The sequence below is a fragment of the Falco naumanni genome, chromosome 2 (genome assembly GCF_017639655.2).
Source record: "Falco naumanni isolate bFalNau1 chromosome 2, bFalNau1.pat, whole genome shotgun sequence".
Classification (NCBI taxonomy): domain Eukaryota; kingdom Metazoa; phylum Chordata; class Aves; order Falconiformes; family Falconidae; genus Falco; species Falco naumanni.
In genome coordinates this window covers 51,062,045-51,073,285 of record NC_054055.1, presented here as the reverse complement: position 1 = coordinate 51,073,285, position 11,241 = coordinate 51,062,045, and positions in this window count along the sequence as shown.

The window sequence follows — 11,241 nt, the reverse complement described above, 5'->3', positions numbered from 1 at the left end:
ATGGCACCATCTGGGATCATACTGCCTTACACAGTTCAATATTAATTCAGTCATCCTTGTACTTGAATACACTCACAGGCCACAGCCCTAAATATCTATCACATTCCTTCAATTTTGTGCTTCAATAGTCTTAATTTTACTTCATATACTTTAGATTTAAAACATCCCAAAATACAATGCAAACTCTTAGGTCTATGGAGATATAACATAGAATCCAGAACCAAATGATGCGTAGTCTGGATAGTTCACTCTAGAAACAGCTACCCTGCACAGTGTGGGAACTAATTATTCTGCCATTCTGGTGAGATGATTTTATCACTGTAGATACAGACTATAAAAAGCAACTGGTAATTGACAGGTTGTTGCAGGATTCATGTCCCTTATAGGGAATAGAGAAGGTTCTGAAATGGAATTGCCGGGGGGTATTATTTCTGCTTTTTCTTATTGGCATAGCAGCAGTGGTGAGATGGGACAGTAATCTACTGAAAAATGTTGCCTGAAAATATGATTATATTTTCCAATCAAAAGAGGAGTGATGTTCTTACAAAACATTTAGTAGGAGGATCAGGAGCATGACGTTTATGTAATGAAGTTGGTGAACAGGTTATCCTATGTTCTTGTTGACAGGAGAAGACTGGGCTTCCTGCCATCAAAGCGTCTGTCACTCTTGCATGTCTATATCCCTTTGTCTTTCACAGAAATATTAGATAACATATCCAAACTCCATCAAAATATTTTTTTAACAATTGCCAGCACTAAGAGGGGAAATATTGGTGTTACTCTATTGTATAATGTATTCAGTATTTATTATGAATGGTGAAATTTGTCTTTTGCTCACAGCCTTATTCTACTCACTAACCCTTGACTACAGATCCTTAATTAGGAGCTTTCAAAAGCTCCTCCGCACGTTAAGTCATTCTGCTACACCTTCTTTTCATCTGTGCTCAGAGAATACTGAAGGGGAGACCTGACTTTAAACAGTAAGAGTATTACTGCTGTTGCTCTGAGACATAGTGCACTCAAATCTCAAAGATTTGTCTTTGATGTGTTTGTAATCTTCTTATGGTATTAGTACCTACTAGTAGTAATGACACTAGCAGGCTGCAAAGTAGTAAATTTGCAACTAGAAGGCTGTAGAAGGCTACAAATAGTCAAAGGAATTGGAGTCTGCCTGAAAAATATTTCAGTATGTGCAAACCACTTCATGGTTACAAACTTGAGAACTTTCTATAAATCGAGTTCTAGGAACTGCAAATCACTTATAAATTTAGTCATTTATCTCCATGCTTCTGCTTCAGGACACCATATCAGAATGAGTTAGACACAGACCTCCCCATTCTAATCTCATTCAATTATTCAAATCTCATAAACAATCAATGAAGCAAAAGCTTACTTTTAACTGAACCTTTATGTTTAGTTTCCTTGCTGGTTGTGATAGCACAAACAAAAATGGCCAATCATATCACTTCTTTGTCCTCTAAAAAATTTTGTGCAAGTGACTGTAGCCTCTAATGTAAGATGGTTTCTTCAGAAATATAGCTTGAATTTAAACTAACTTTTCTTATTGTGCAAAGGAGAATTCCATCAATAATCAAATAGAATAATTAAATATACACAATTAGTGTTATTTTCCTCTAACATCGTAAAAGTCTGATTAATTAAAACACAATTCTGTTTTATGGTGTACTGAAGGAAAAACAGGTTTTCAGATTTGACTAGCAGCAGTCAGTCTGCCAGATTTCAGGGATTCAAAGAAGCAAAATTCATCTCTGGACTGTAAGTAATAGCAGTTCAGAAATAGAATGCCTATGGAAGAAAAAAGAATAACTGTAAGTTTTCTTCTGAGATATTCCTGCCGTTCACTAGTGGGTAAACAGCTTGATGGTTTTCATTGCACTTCAGATATGTGCCTCAGCTAGCCAAAGACAATGCTGATCAGAGCTATCAAATAAAGAAACACTACAAAGGACCAAGAGGCACATCAACCAACACATGTTAGCAGAAATCACTGCACCTTTGTGACCTCAAACAAAATGGTCTCTGTACAAAGAGATTATTCAAATAATTAAACTGGTTTAAATAACTAAAATGGAAATATGAGCCATCTAAAGAGGCTGTGTGAAAGCTGGAAAAGGTAAATGAGAAAAAAACCAACAAAACGATTGAGTGTTGGATATTTTCTTGATTTTTTTCTTTTATTTTTTTAATTTTCTTTCTTTTTTCTTTTTTTTTTTTAATAAATAGCTGTTAAACTCAAGCTTTTAACATGTGAACTAGGAGATATGTCATTGGATCAGCTCAATCTTTCATTTGCTCAAAGTTTTACACTGTATTCAGTTTGCTGAATTCCCATTAAATGAGAACTTAGCTGTGTATTATTATTAGAACCATCAAACTCCATAATGAGTAGCAAACTTCGAAAATAAATAGTGATGAAATTGATCTACTATTGAAGCAATTTTTTTTTTTTTTTCAGAAAAGGAAAGGAAAATTTGTTTAACTTACTCAAGACAGATTAATGTTCTGTGAACATCTGGCTAGATTTCCTTTCCTTTTTCCTAGCACACATGATTTTGAAAAATTCTGCTACCCAAGGGTTTTCTTAAGGCAGTTTCACAGCTGCTTTTCTAGTACTATGAAAGGTAGTTTTAATCTATAAACCTATATGTATTTTTTTTAAAGTAACATGGAAAATATGAGTCACATCATTGTTTCATGAATACAAAATTATCTGGTAGTCATAATATCTAGTAGCCTAAATTATCTATTATCCATAGAAATGAGAGACTCAAAGCACTGCTTCAAAGATTTCTGAAGTAAATGGGAAAGCTCCTTTCAATTTTCTGGGTGAACTGCAGCTAGTAAATACCTAAATGCATAATTAAGTGAGCAAATAAGCACTTCCTAGCCACTCCTTATTTATGTGATATGTGATATGTGATAAGCCATCATTCAGAACCTAAAGAATTTATACTAACCAAGATATTGATTAGATTTCTATTAAGTACTGACTTTAAACCAGTGTGTTTACATTCTGAAGTACATTTTGATAATGCATTTTGTTTTGTGTTACCTTTATATTTGCAATAGGTAAGGCAAATTCTTATTTTTTCATTGCATCTCAGTGTTAAAAAATGAACATATTGCAAAAGCAAGATCAAGATAAACTGGGTTTGTGCCCCAATACTGTTTATAAACACAGAGATCTGGTTTCAGGAACTTCATGCATATGGAAAAACAGTGAAATAGCTATAAATGTGTGCATGAAATATATAGGAAGACTAATCCAATAAATCTCTAAATGCTTAGGACTAGTTTGTGACATAAAATTAAAACGAATTGGTTAAATCCAACATTTATTGGATGTGCCAAAGAGGAAAACTGAAGCATGATCTATCACTTTTTCCTTCAGAATCTCTTTTCTCTAAGACTGAAATAATTTTTCTTGGGATGTTTAGTCTGTTATGTGATTTGCCAATCACAGGGGGAGAGGTAGTGTTAAAACTCTGCTTCCTCACATCTCCACCCACCCACCCACACACACACACACACCCCTACCCCGGCCCCTGCCTTTGTTGTTTTTTTTTTTAAGGAAACAGTGTAGTAGCTCAGAGTCCGAAAATCATGGTACAGCATAGTAGTACACAGCTTACAAAGCTGCAGAGATTAGTCATTCCTTGCATCATTGGCCATATCTCCCACAGTATAACACAAAGCTTGTGTAAGAATGCAGGTTCTTTTCCAGTGTTAAAGGCTGCATCCATCACCACTGAGAAAGCCTGGGCAAGCAGTAAGTACCAATATGAAGTTAACTCAAGTTCAGGTATAAATATAGGGTATGTAATAAACAGAGTTACTTTATTCTCTTGAATAATTCTGTCTCAAGAAATAGAGAAACCCCATTAATCTGCCTTCTGCACAAACTTCTGTACTTGACAGAGAAAGTAAAGTAACAGAGGATAATGAGGACAGAGTAGAGGCAGCAGAGAAAAGCATTGGCGCTAGCACATAACCTTGCAGAGCACAAGGAGGATCAAGACAAAATTATTATGCCAATACTATGTTTTGTAATGACCCATGGCCTTGTGAGCGGCCTGTGGACAGCCTCCCAGGACATGCCTGCAAGCATATTAAGGTGGGCATGGTTTGTGAATGTGGTAAAAACTCCAAGCCACACAAAATCCCACATATTTTAGGAACGACCTTGATCTGTACCTGCAGGCTTGCTGACTGGACAAACAGTGAATCTACTCTCAAGGGCAGTCAAAGCCAGTATAGTCAGATAAAATGTCTCTCATAGTATTTCTACAGCTGAGTGAGTTTATAAAGCATGTCCTTGCTCAGGGCCATATTCACTACAATAGTTAGGAATAATTTACAGTATCTAAGAGTATAGTTTAATCGATTAGGCAGACTGGTCTTTACTGAAAAGATTAACATGACACATTTTGGAGTACTTGATATTAGAGTATTTTATCATAACTTCCTATTACATCTTGACAATATTAAAATAAATTGAAATTCTGGTTAAAACTTTTCCAAAAAAATTTGAAGATTTGATTGAGAACAGAGACATTAAGGCCAGATGTGAATATTGCAAGACTACTGATGTCTGAATAACATATCACTTTCACTGGTAGTGAAACCTTAAAAGAAGATTTTCCACTTCCCATTCTCTGTTGCAGCCCTTAACATATTATGGAAAGGCTTGAGCAAATCTTGTCATTTCAAGTGGAAACATTATGAGTAGGGGAATCACTGGTGCTGGAACACAAATTGGCAGTAATAAGATAAAAGACACCAAGGTCAAAACTTGCAAGGAAAAAAAGGTGTAAAAAAACAACACTGATTTTAAGTTTGGGTAATGAAAAAGATCCATAATGAGACATAGACCACAAAGAAAAAGTTAGCTTCAAGTTTATTTCTTCTGTGTTCCAATACCATTGATTATTTGAACATTATCTTTGCTTAAAAGTAACTGTCTTTTTTGGTTTTTTTTTTTTTGTTGTTCTTTTATTTATTTATTTATTTTAATAAGACAATGTTTAATATGAAATAATAGCTTACTTTCTAATTAGTCTTTTTTTTTACCCTGGGTTAATTTGCAATGTGTGCTCATTCCATTCTAAGTCAGCAACAAACAAATTCTATTGGAATATATTTGGGTGGTCATGGGAATAATATTCTGCAGAAGGAGAAACAGCTGCCATGTAATCAGTAAGAGCAACCTACACCAAAAAGTGATTGGAAATGTGTATCAGTTGTTCACCATTATCTCTTAGATGGAAATAATACTCTGATGGAACACAGAGAGAAAGTGGAGATCTGCCAACTACAGATATTTAGGGAAATGTGATGAAAGAGAATTTTAATAAAAACCATTGCTTCACTTAGACTACAGTATTTTGCTTGAAGTATTTTCCCAGAAATCATTAGGAAATTGAAAACAGCGTTCAGAAAATCTCTGACTGGATGCAGCATGCTGCTATGCATCCTGATGCTTCTGCAGTACACAGATTCAAGGCAGCAAACAATGCCAGAGGTCCTAGGCTGCCTACCACAGAAAGCTACGAGCTCCACAGCTGGTCTTGGGATTTTTTCATAGTAAGGCCCCGGGAACCAGGTTCTTACTATGAAATTTCTGCTATGGAGTCATGACTGTCGGTCTGGAAAGGAAGGTTGTTATGAAGTACTAGTCCAAAAGAATAAAAAAATAAGTAAAGATTATTAACAACCATTAAAGTGTTTTAGAAGATATTATCTTCAAGAATAAGGTGTGGTCTGAGGTAGAACTTGCGTTATTAAAACTGCTTCCATCCGTTTTGTCTCTGTATCTCACACCAACTCTACTGTCAGTTTTCACAGCTGTTAACTAATGCATGCAGTCATATTTGGGTGTTCAGGGTTTTTCTCTACCTCAGAGAGAATGGAAGTGGATGTTTAGCTATTCTGTTGTCAGTTCTGCAAGTTCAATTTTGATAGAAGTTTTAAAGAAAATCACATCTAAGCATTACTTTTAAAATTAATGCTGAAATGTAATTTCTCTGTTTTTAAAATATGCAGACTTTGCTCAGGCTGATATTCAGACTACAGAAAGGAAGGTAACTTAGATATGTTTCATCTTAATTGTGTTTCTTTCCATATGATTCCTAATGCAACAGTTTGCTGTTATTGAATTTGTTTAATAAATTTGTCATGGTGAATATTAATTGCCTGCATTTACTTGGGAGGAATATGTTGCAATTAAAAGTATGAAGACACTGAAATCAACAAAGTTAAACTAGGAACAGCTTTGTTCCTATTTATTGAAAATATATTTGGTTCAGAATATAAAAAGAATTGCACTAAATATTGGAAGTATGCTTGTTTGTATCCACGAACCAGCCCTGGTTCCTTGGTTTCCTTGTTGCTAGCATCTGGGACATGAGCATTTGAAGTTCACAGCTCCATTCCTACTACAAGTGTTCAGGCCTCCTTGCACACATGAACATGCACACAAACACACACACACACAGACAGACTCTGGATTCCTCCAACAACTGGCCTTAGACACTCAATCTATCCAGCAGCTGGTCCTTGGATCCTCTCAGCTCCAGCTGCCTCACACAGAGACAGCACATGCAGATAAGTCTCTCAGTCGACCTCTGAGACCCCCATACTTGACTTGGACTTTCTGGTCACTTCAGTAGCCAGTTTGCAGACCCTTTGGTCTCTCCAGTATCTGGCAGACTTACAGCCTCTTTAATGCCTTCCTCCCACACTTATACCCTGTTTGCAGATTGGTCCAAGTTGATAATCACTAGGAATCACGCACGTATGTCTGAATGTAGCTGTGTGATAGGCATACAGCCTGCAGAGTAGGTTTGTTCTGTTCAGTGTCTTAGTTGTATCTCTCACCTGCCCACTCTGGGACACCTATAGCACCACGGCTTTCTGTGAGGCATGACCTCAGCCAGGATTGCCTTCAGAGGAAGTGAGTATGTCAGCAGACGGGAAGAGGAAGAGATGGCTGTGAATGTATGCACATGGTGTCAGAAGTTGACTGAGATGCACAAATTGACCTGGGAAGGTGGAAGCTCTCCCAAGTCTTATCCTCATGTGTATAGAATAAGTGCAACAGAATATAGCCTGCCTATGAAAGAAGCTAAAAGTAATCATATAAGTAAGCAGAACCTTTCTGGAAAACCAAAATGAACAAACAAATGAAACCAAAAACCCAACAGCAATTCAGATGCAATGCACTGTATTACATACATTTAATCAGTAATTCAGTTCCAAATATGATTTTAAATAATCACAAGTATATATTATAAAGTCAATCAGACAGCTAATCAACACATAACGATTTTTTAATGAATGTCAATCATTAGAATTTGGCCCAGTTTATTTAAACATTAGACTCCTTTAAAATAGGTCATTCAACTTTCAAATGTAATAGAATTCTCAATCTCATCAGAGAGATTAAATGTGTATTATTAAGGATTTACTCAGTCCTTTTAATCACTGTACAATTTATAAGTCAGTTTCTTTTATCTGTAACTTGAATCCATGAACACAGAACACTTGAGGGATTGAGCATCATTTTCATTAACTATAATTGCTTTGAAGTACAATCTTCTGTCTATTGAAGCATGTTAATTTAAATCACTGCTCTGCTTTGCCTGCAATGAGCTTCATTTTTACAGCACTTGACTGTAACTGTGAGTTACAGACAAAACAGATTCTGAATACGTAAAGCAGGTGTGATTGGCACAGGGTGCACAGGGTGCAGCTGGTGCTTTTTTTTTTTTTTTTTACTTTAGCTTGCTTTCTGAAAAACTGCTGTTAGCATCTGCACTGGTTAGAAAATGATCAGTTCTTTTCCTAGGTTAGAGCTCCACTTGGCGGTTAATCAGACAACATGTAACACTGTCATTAAGTTTTCACTATGAAAAAGAATTACAAATACAGTCATGTCATTTTTATAATATCAAGAAATAATAAAAAAATAACACCAACTAGGAAAATGTGTTCTTTACCTGTTCTATAAACTGCTAAGAGAATTTTTAAACATAGGAATAGTTTCTTAAAGCAGATGCTGATAGAACTTCAATTAATTCTCTCTAATTTCTCAGATTACATAACAAAATATTGTTACTTTTGATTGGCAGGTTAGATCAGATGGCACAAGAATGACCAAATTTTTCCCAAGATAATAAAAATAAATGATTCTGACTTTGTATTGGGATTCAGGGTGGGGTATGGGAGTGAGGGAAAAAAGATAGATAAATACTTGGATTTAAAATTACATGCATAGTGAATTTGTTAAACTCTCTGCATTGTGTCAGATAGCTAAACAGTATATCAAGATTTCTCATCTATTGAAATCTAGACTAATCCTAAAATGATAAGGTAATGTCTGCTTATCCATGTTAGAAATAAAATGGTGCTCACTGGAAAATCATTACTGGGAAAATTTCCTTTTTCTCTTAACTTACTGGTTTTCGTATCAATTAACTCATTTCACTTCATCATAAACTTTCATGACAGCAATTTGGAATTGACAAAAGACACATGAGCGATCTACCACCTGACAGACATTGGGCAAGAAACATCAGTTTCCCAGTTTCTCTGCCACACTCATTCTTAAGCTATTGGAAGAAATATAGAATTAATAATTAATAAGTTCTGGTCCAGCTACTACTTGTTGTCAGCTCCTTGTCCAACTTCCAGTTTACAGAAATCCTGCCCTGATTCAGTGACTCTGTTACAAAATCTCAACAGAAGGCTCAAATTATATATGCTAGCTTAATTTCAGTGTTTCTGGGAAAGACAGTATAATCACACCCTTAATGGCATGCCTCCTGTCACTCTCCAGTGACCTCCATGTCGGAATACCTTCTAAACAAAGAGGGCACACAGAAAAATCATGTCCATAGTGCTTTATTCACCATTCATAAATAGGCAATGAGTATAAACTGAAACACAGGAGGAAACACTTTTTCACTGTGAGGGTGACCAAGCACTGGCACAGGTTGCCCAGAGCAGTTGTGGAATCTCCCATCTTTGGAGATCTTTAAAAGCCATCTGGACACAGTCCTGGGCAACTCAACTTTAAGTAGTCTTGCTTGTGCAGGGTCTTTGGGCAAGATGATCTCCAGAGGTTCCTCCCAACTTCAACCATTCTGTGATTCTGTGATTTTGCTTAAAGGAGATGCTCTGAAAACTTGCATTTCTGCGGATAAAAGATATCGCAGATAATAAAAATCCCTATGAGTTCTCGTTACTTCTACTGATGGTTTTACTTTTTCTTTGTAATATTTCTCATTGTCAGGCAAAATTTGACTGCTACCATAACTGATCAAAAACTTCATTCTTTTGGAAACTTATTGTTTATTCTATTAGCTGTCCAATGTAGGTCTTAGAAAACTACAGTTTTGGAAAAGTCAGATGAAAATATTTTTCTATAAATTCTCTCAAGCATTCTTATTCTAGATAAGATTAAAAAAATAATCCTGACCCAAGGGTGTAAAGAGTTTTTATATGAGTTTATAGACAATTTCAAAATAGACAACTCGGGAGAAAAACAAATGGAAAACAGAAAAAAAACAAAACAAAAAACAAACCCAAACCACTTTTAAATTGCCATTCTGTAGGATAATTATGACATTTTGTAATAATTTACTGCAAAACCTCTAGACTCTCTATATACTATTTCTTCAGCTCTCATAAGATTTGTGATAAGATGCACTGCTACTTAGAAGAAAACATATCTGAGTTATTCAATGCATGCATAAAGAACTTTTATGTTACTAAGGCTGGGTTTTTTGTTTAAACATTGCTTTCACATAGTAAATCATATGAATTTATATATGAATTTCTCTTAAACCTAATCTTTGAAGAAGAAATGCATCCACATAAGTAAAAACACCCACAAGGTCTGCCTGTACAAAAGTGGTAGAGAAACATTCATAATTTAGGTGTTTAACTTGGTTCTGAAAAAAATCCAACAACCTATACATCTTTAACATTTACTTAACACATTATAAATTCTGTATTATTTTATTAATCTTCAAAACACTTTAGTATGATGATTAAAAACCTGAAAAGCTAGCCCCAAAATTCTGAACAATAAACTCCTTTTGCTGTGGTCTACAAAGTTACAATGTATTGCATTAAATATGAAGAAAAATTACAAAAATAGGGAGTTCATTATGCTTAACCTCAAATTTCATTTTTACCCTCACAGTTCAAAAAGGGAAACAGAGAGTCTGAACCAGTTGCAGATGTTGTTACAAATCAGATTTTTGAAAGTGCATGTTATACACAAATCCAAAGAATCAGATATCAGGTAAGATTCCTTACACCTAGCTTTAGTCACCCAAAAGTTAGAAACATCTGACCTAGTCTTCCTATGTTTCCCTTATCATCGATGGGTAAAAATAGACTACTTTTGAATAGGTTGGACAAAGCAGTCCTGCACGTCTACCTAAGCAAAAAGTGAATTATCTTGGGGAGGCATCTATTTATGTCTGAATGACCGTCCGCTTCTCTATCGAGAGTATTGAATTCACTGTGCCTGTGACTGTTCTCTGGCCCTGAGGTTGAATAATAGGAGAATAGCCACCTCCAAAAAGACTTTAGGGAACTGTGTTTTGCTCATTCTCATTCTTGATTTGTGTTCAGGTAGTCTTTGGAAAAGGTTGAGTTGCCTTAGAAGGAAACCATGTCAGGAACTGTGAAATAATTTAACAGTAGAGGTGATTAAATGTTCATGCCCAAGAAAGTGTTGAGGCACTATTTGATTTACTGAAATAGGTGTAGTTATTAGCACCTACTTTCATCTCAGATACCTTTCATGCAGTTCCACCAACTTATGTCCAAAAGTGCTACTTCTGATACCATAACACAGCATTACTGAGTGCCAAATTTCCTTCCATAAATGAGACTTAGTCATTTATAAACCAGCCTGATGAAGTCAACTTGTATGATAAATATAAAAGCTCAATACAATCTGAAGAGACTGGGTTTTACTTGAGATTTTTTATGGAACTTTGTGGCCTAGAATTACAATGGAGCTTAAATGTCTCAAAGTGGCCTCCATCTAAAAACCCATATTCATAATTCTTTGTCTGAGCATCATATAATTCTGAAAACCTTTGAAGTGAGATGTTAGCAAAGATTTGCCCTCTTTGAACATAGTTATTACACTTAAGAATTAAAAGGTAAAACAATAAAAGATTATGTCTTAGAGATCAGCTG